Here is an 8315-nt window from a genome sequence, read left to right as displayed (position 1 = left end):
GTGTGCTGGTATCCGGTATCCAAGGAGGTCTGAGCACCCCCTAGTCCAGTCTTTTCAATGGTGGCCAAGTGGGCAATTCTCAATGGGTTGTTTCATGGTCAAACAGGGCATCTGCCCAATATGAAGAGCACAAAAGCCTCCGAAAGGCAAATATTTAACTGGTCAACTTCAGATGTACAATAATACATCGTCATTTTACCCATTAAACTGTTCTTTTTAGTTTTAATGCACTGTGCACATTTATTACTTTCTGTGTCACTGCTTTGCTGCGTAAGTAGTGAAAGTGTGAGAGTTTCTTTTTCGGTAGTTTCACGTTGAAGAATTGCAGCAAAAGATGCTGTCACATCTACATCTGTGAGTGCTCCACATAGCAAGCATGCTTAATCGAGCATATTCGATCACTTACATTTACTATTTGCAGCATCGGCACTCTGACCAGTCTGCAGCTATACAGATGATGCACTGTGTGTTCTGACACCAGGTGATCAAAGCCAGCATTGCATTTATCCCATGCTGGCCCCATTCCACCACAAGATGAAAAAATTAAATGTTGAAGTTGATCAGTGTGATTACTCCAAGTGAAACAAATGTCCTCTGCCAAACTACATTTGACCGACGGGCAGTGTGTTGAGTTAATTATCAGAAATCTGTATCTGCGTGTAGGCTGCTGACAATGCCACAGCGCTTCCTTCTGTCACTGTTCATGTACTGTATGTAAGTGTATGTGTGTGTGAATAGAGGATCTGCATGGGAACAGCAGTCACAGCAGGCACAGCAGCTGGCGGACAGCAGCTGTTATTAGGTTACACCATGGCAAAACAAAACACATCAGATGAAGCCTTTTGATCGGATTATACAATGCATATGGTCATGCCACTTGTATAGTACACCAAAGTTTTACTTTATTCATTTAAGATGAACCCTGCAGAAAACCTGCACGCCTCCCTCGGGTGTTCATTTACTTAAGCTGAATATTTAGTTGTCATACATAGTAATCTACAGCTGGTTTGTGTGTTTCTCATAGTAAAGGCTGAACGTATTTATACCTGCAATGTCCCCTAGTTTAACAGTAAAACAGGCAGGATGACAGAGGCAAATTGAGGTAATCCTGCAGTGTCTAATCACGAATAAAGAAAAGCTCTTGAAGGGCTGCACCAAACACAACAGCCACCATGGTTACGAAGCAGTGAGAAAATGGCAGACACTGTGAAGGGGCTTAAAATGAGAGGTTTGAAGTTGGCATCAGATTGAATGTCACATGACTTGGTTGGACAATTCTGGCCTGCAGGAAATTCCTTAATGTGTCAGCTCGTACAGAACAGAATCTGAATGGCAAAAGTTCTTTGCTCATATTTATAACGAAGAAAAAAAAAACAAAAAACAGATTGCACAATTTCCTGGGAGATGGACTGTTCAGTACTGAGTGTGTGCTACAGATAATTTAATTGATTACTTCATTGTTAAGGTAAACAGATCTACAGGAACTCAATACACATGGCTACATTTGCATTTTGTGGATATATCCTGCATTCGGCCTATGTCCCCTATACCTGTCTGCGGGTATTAAGTACATATAAGAAAAAACTGAGTGCAGAAGATGTTATTTCAGTGGGACATTTTCTCTGTCGTGTGAAAACTGTATGCTGAACATGGCTTTAATGATTGGTTTAGAATAGAGTGAATAATGTAAAAACGTGTGATGTCATACACAGTGTAAGAAGACAACTCATTAGCACAAGAACAATAAAAATAACTGCAACGCATATTGAATTTAAATGTAAAATCCAATCCCTTTGAAAACTGTTCCAGAGACTTTGACCTTGCAGAGAAGTGAACAACATATCAGGTTTACAGTGGAAACAACATCTGGATTAGTATTTGAGAAGAAGTGGAAAATGTCTCGTTGCCATCTCAGGGAAAATACAGAGGAAATATGTTGTTTACCACTATCCACCATTAAAAGAGTTCAATCTATTCAACTTCTCTGTAAAACCAAATCCTTCTTACAGTGAAAACATGTGCCACTCGATGACAAATTGTGTTTGTGGTGGAAACTTTTATCCAGTGTTTTTACAAACTAATACCCAATTTGACTGGTTATTTGTCAGCCTTTAGAAAAGCTTACAACTGGCTCTTGATTTAGTCATTTCTCCGTGGAGTTTAACAAAACAAATGTCATATCTTGGAGGAGTTTCATGTAATTCCATCTCTGCTGGGGGTTACGCAAACATGAAGCATCACCAGCGCTCATGAGTCAAAACAATGGTGACCGACTCCAGCAGGTTAAGGGGAGTGATGAGAAGCACTGAGCTCATGTAATTTACTGCCCCCAAGGCCCCAGGCAGAGGGCAGTCACAAAACAGCTCCACGCACAGCTGGGAGTTACATCCAGACCAGTCATCTCCTCAAGCCCAAGTGCAAAAAGAAATGTTACAGTCAGAGCCCTGTGGAAAGACATGCTCCAAATCTATGGAGGGACGTCGAGAGGGAAGCCTGAGTCCAGCTGAGGTGTAACACCACTACAAATTGTTCTGCATCTGCTGCTCTTGATTTCTGAAGGTGTTAAAAGTGAAAAGTGCTGGGAGAGGCTACATTTCGAGGACTCACCACACAGTCTTGACTCAGGCAATGGAAAAACAAAGAGCATGCACACCCTCGTGACTCAAGCTCCAGAGATAATTGGGTCACTGAAACTCTCCACTGCACAGAGGATTCGTCACCATCGGCTCTGTGTGTGTTGAACGCTCAGAAGACGAAACATTTGATTCCTGCACGTATAACACAAACAAATACTGAGGAAGTTAAAATGGACACTGGTTCAGAGTTGGTTATTCTCTCTCTCATGCAAACTTTACTTGAACACTGGGTGAAACCACTGATGAATTCCTCCCTTTATTTGTTTACTGGCAAGACAAGTTGTTTGTGTTTCCCTGACATTATAGTTGGACAGAAATCTTTACATTCATTGTTGCAGTCACTGTACTGATGGCCACACAGCTGGTCTGTGCTATACTGCCATCCAGTGGACTCTAACATGAATGATCTCATAGTGGAACAGTAATTCTAATGCAACATGCTTTTTTTTTTTTTTAGATAGCATTTGTTTTTAGATACTATGTTTGATTTAGCTTAATCTATACAGAGTTTTTAGAAGGCAGCACAACATAAAATCTAAATAATCTGACATTATTCACACAAAGATGTGTGAAGGTTGACATATAGTAGTGTAATATACAGTAAAGATTCAGTTACATTATATATATACAGAATATTGCAGTATTCGAGTACTGCATATGGTCATTTTAGTTTTAGTGCAGGTTTTAGTCAGGATTTTAGTTTTTCCTTTACTATTTTGTTATTAGCCTCTTTGTCTGTCCTTGTGTTCTTTGTTTTGTGACCAGTGTGTGGTTTGACTTTTGAACACTGCAATCTTCAACTGAGAAGTCCTTGACTGTGGGTTTTGTTCAGTAATGTTGTACTTATAAAAGACACTGCATCATTTTTTTCATCATAACGCAGTGCAGCCAGAAGTCACCCGTCTTCAAACCAAACTGTCTCATTAACTCATTAGCTGGTCCTTTTGGAGAAGATGGCTGCACGTACAAAACTGACACACACAGCCTGTAATGTCAGCAGATTAGTTGACATTTTAATTTCACAAATGGCATCAAAGCGATTTTTCTTCCTGTCACAAAATTTGAAAGTATTGAAAATGACATTTTTTGTTATGTTACTTGGCAGCTTAAGAAATCGCACTTGAGTTTACCTGAGGGAAATTATCAAGTCTTTGGATGACAGGCGACTCATGTTATTTGAATGGTATCACCTCCAAGCAGCTGCTCTCCTGCTGACTCTCCAGAGTCTAGGATGAAAGCGTGTAGTCTTGGGTGCACTGTTTATATCTCTGTCCCTTTAAAACCATAAGATTTTTTAATATTAATTATGATTATGAAAAGCTTGACACATTTTATCTCAGTTTTTTTAAATCTATTTTATAGATATTTAGTCGTATTGTAACGATTTGTTCCCAGATATGTGAATGTGATGTGTATATATGCATTTTACAAATTGTTGAAGTAATAATTCATTCTGTCAGCTGCACATTGTATTCTCCTCTGAAACTGGGAAAATCTGCCTCCTTCTCCATTCAGAATAATGGATAAATAAATAATGAAAAACAATGTGCTTTTCCTGTGCACCGGCGTACATAAATAGTCACCGAATCAATACATTGAATACTTTTGTTTATGGATGACCTTCAATACTTGTTCCGTGGACATCTGTTATCTTTGAAACAATTTTCATTCCCAAAGGCTATTATGTCAAATTGAATAGTGGCATCATTCAAGTTTTATATTGAAGTAATGCATCATGGCTCCCATTTGCAGGCTGATTACTCTCCACCAGCCTTGAAAATAATTTCCCTTTTCTGTGTCTTTCCCAAACACAATACAAATACTAATTAGAGGAAAATGTGTCTTTCTCATGTTTTGTTCACTCAAAGGTTTGAGCACCTCTAAATGGTGATGTTTCAATGTGTCTTTTTTTTTTAAACTTATTTCTACAAACAAGACATTATTCTGAGAGAAGCCATTAGCAATATAATTCACACAATAACACTCTGTAGATGGTGAGCTCTTTATATTGTTCTACTTATTTGCCAAATGGCTTTATTTACAGTCTCCCCTTGGTTCTGTTACAGTTGGTGTAGACCAAATGAGGTGAATGGTGTGTTGAGAAGTGGGGTGCACCACATTTATGTTATTGTGACATAGACATTCAATAAATTAATTAGCCAGCATGTGTCTTACATGATCTAGATTCTCTTAAATTTTCTATAACACCCTGTTTATGTTGCTGTCTATGCATTCTTGCCTGAAGCTCCTCTGTGTCAAGGGAAATTGGGCTTTTATTTTGCGCATAATGGCAGATTATCGTTTGCTGATCTGGTAATAGCAGGCTTTCATTACCATTTTCAATTATTTTACCAAAGACTCACTGAAGCTCATTTAAGCTTCCAGCACACTGGACCATTTCAGGCTTTTTTTTTTTAAACTTCAGCCAGACAATTTGAAACAGGGATTTTCAAAAGAGTTAATTATCTCATTTTATTTCATATACTCCCCAATGGCCTGCCTCTTTTGTAGTATAGAATGGTTTTCCAGGATATTTCCACCTGTGTATCATTAAATATTGGTGTATTTCAGATTCATAGCACACAAAACAAAGACAAAGGTACATGGCTAGACTCTGCTCACGGACAGAGGCCAGTAAAGTGTCATTATTGTCTCTAGAGGCCCTTTTTCATTAGCAAACAGACCAATCCGAGTACTAGAGGAGAACGAGTTCATCACTGAGCCTCAGCCACATTGATCCGCTCTCAACTACAGCAACACAATGAGAAATGTACACTTCTGAGGTGTGTTTCGGCAAAGCTTCTCAGACAGCACGAGTTCTGTGATATGGAAAAACTGTGTCAATAAGCTAGACCTGTGCACCATTGGTCTTTATATCACTATATTTATACCACTATATTTTCCCTCAACCGGTATGCCAACACTGGTACGTCTTTCATTTCACAACTCAATGTGCTGTTGATGAAACTGTATATTCTCAGAGCTTTGAGGGGAAAAGTCTGTTTTTTAGGTCAGTGCTCTTGTACTTTCTGTGCAGCTCTTTTAGAACCACGAAAGCCACAGAGGGGAGATGTGCTGCTGTCAGGCAAAGCATCTCTCACGACACCATCAGTTACACTGTGATAAAGTTGTTCTCTGTGTGTGTGTGTCCTTTCAACAGCTGAGTCTCAGCCCATAACCCTGGAAGACTTGGGACACCATGTAAATATAAACTCCTGGTTTAAAAATGTCTCTGAATCTACATTTCGGATCACGTCCGGGCAATTAAAATACCAAGGATCATAATTCTGTGTCTCATCTGGTTTTCACATTAAGGAAAATGTTAAGTTGCATTAGAAAATGTTTCAAGAGCTACTCCTTCCCCCCTTAATGTAACATCCAGGTATAAATAGGCTAATATTGTTAGAATCTATCAGACACAAGTTGACTGAAATCAAATAAAAACTTTGCACGGGTCAAACATCTGAGTGAAGTATCAATAAGCAACATGTTGTGAACACCTGCTACAGAACAATGTTCATTCATCGTCATCAAACAAAGTGAAACCCAGAAAACAAATTAATTGCACTCGAGATATAATTTAATATTGTTGTAGAATCATTCATAACGTGATTTTTGGGATTTCTAAAACACGCCTGACCTTTTTATGTCTTCTTCTTCATCTACTTAAGAATATTGACTCATGCCAAATTAAAGTGTGCCTGATTGTTTCTCTGCAGCTTGATGAGAACAGCTGCACCAGATCAATATATCCATTTGTGAAGTAAAAATCTATTTGGAAATTGTTTCCCATTTGCAGCTTCTCTCAGACACTGGCTGGCAGGCGAAGCAGGGAGGCAGAGCCAGAGGGTGCTTTTGGCAAAACCAGATAAGAGTCGTTTGTTATCTGCCTCATAATGAGAAATCAAAAAGATTCCTCTGCTTATGCGGATCCCTCTTCCTGGGTATATTGGCAGCGTTTAATTGTGTTCGCCAGCTGAAGTCCTCTCAGTTTTTGAGGTTTCATTTGTCATCAGAGAAATACAGCTGCTCCAATCCGCTTATCAATGTGTGTCTCGGTGATGTTTCCATGGAAACTGTGTTTACTGCCCCACAGTGTTCTAAAAATGGTTCCAAAGTGATGACGGTGCCAGAGTACTGAAAGCTGCTCTGGCACCGTCAGTGACAATGATTGACATTGTAACAAGGAAAATATAAGCGAACACATATAAACGATTGTATGTGCCCTTTATGTAGTGTTAAAACTAATTGGGTGTCTATAATATATAATATATATAAAATAAGATGTGATAAAATATAGATTTCTTTGGCTTTGAGGTTGAAGCTTTGTGAAAATTAAAAATATCACTCCCCCTTTATACGTTTTTTTTATTCCAACAAACTTCATAAGTCGTGCTGTCTGCTTTGGACAAGTGCTGAATATGTTAACAATTTAAATGCAGGCAATTATATTGACCTTATGGCTCAAGAAAGAGTCCAAATAGTGGAATTAAAAGAGCTAACTAATGGTATTATTTCCCTCTTCTTCTAATAATACGGGCTTGTGTTGGCACAGTTCTTGTGTGATTAGCAGTGATAGTACTGTCCTCATTTCATCCCACTGATTATTCCTCATGACTACTTTCGCTTCAAGGACGTGATTGAACATTTAAAGCTAATTTCCTTTTTCAAAAGATGAAAGAAAGCGCGTACTGTATAAATAAACCACTTTCATCCACAATTATCTAGTCATTATCTATCAGGTTGCATCTAATTGTTATTATCATCATCCTTCTTGCTCTGTATGTTTTGAAGATGACAATTATTAACTCTCTCAGATGGAGGAGACAGTTACAGCACCGTCTCCATGGCAATCAGCTTGAAGGAAATAACTATGTATTCATCAAGTTTAAAGTAGGATTTTGCGATCATGGTGGGAAAGTTGGGTTGCAATAAAGCTCTGATATCTCGTTTAGTCATTTCACTGTGATCAGTATCACAGAACGCCTCCTGTTGATTGAACTTCTGATTGTTCCCTCCTACAAGTATATGATATTAATGGCCGAGATTTCTTTTGTGTCTTTGGAGGCTACTTGATAATGACATCAATTAGTATACTAAGTATTTAGTGTAGTGTTATTATTAAAGCTGTTCATTATAATGTATTTATGTATGTGTATTTATTGTGAGCTTTCATTAGTGACAGCAGTGGATATTCTCTAGGCTTTTCACTGTACTTCCCATCTTTTCATGTAGCGCACAGGCATAAAGAAGGAGACGAAAATATGCTGATGTGATGAGTGGATGTCGCATAAAAACATAGTGTTGTGTGTAGACTTACATTATTATTATTACATTACACTACAAATTCGCCAACAGGGTTTGAATATGGTATGTCAGTCAGTGTGCACTGGACAAGTGGTGGTATGCAGGGCTGACAGACATTGAGAGACAGCTAGTCCATTCATCAGAAACAAGAGCTGCTCCCTACATTTCCCATAAATCTCAAATGTAAGTACTATATCTGCATTACTTTATGACAGTTTACAGGAAGACAGGCAGGAGAAGAGACATGACAAGTGTCCAGTCAAGAAGACGCTGGCGTTTGATAATAAAGAACAGAGTTTCTGCCGGCAGCCAGCAATCCTTTGCTTCTACTACTATTCCTTTACTTCAAGATAACGCACAGCAGCTCAGCTC

This window comes from Anabas testudineus, chromosome 21, assembly GCF_900324465.2.
Source record: "Anabas testudineus chromosome 21, fAnaTes1.2, whole genome shotgun sequence".
Lineage (NCBI taxonomy): Eukaryota > Metazoa > Chordata > Actinopteri > Anabantiformes > Anabantidae > Anabas > Anabas testudineus.
The sequence above is the reverse complement of the archived record's forward strand: the minus strand, read 5'-3'. Positions refer to the sequence as shown.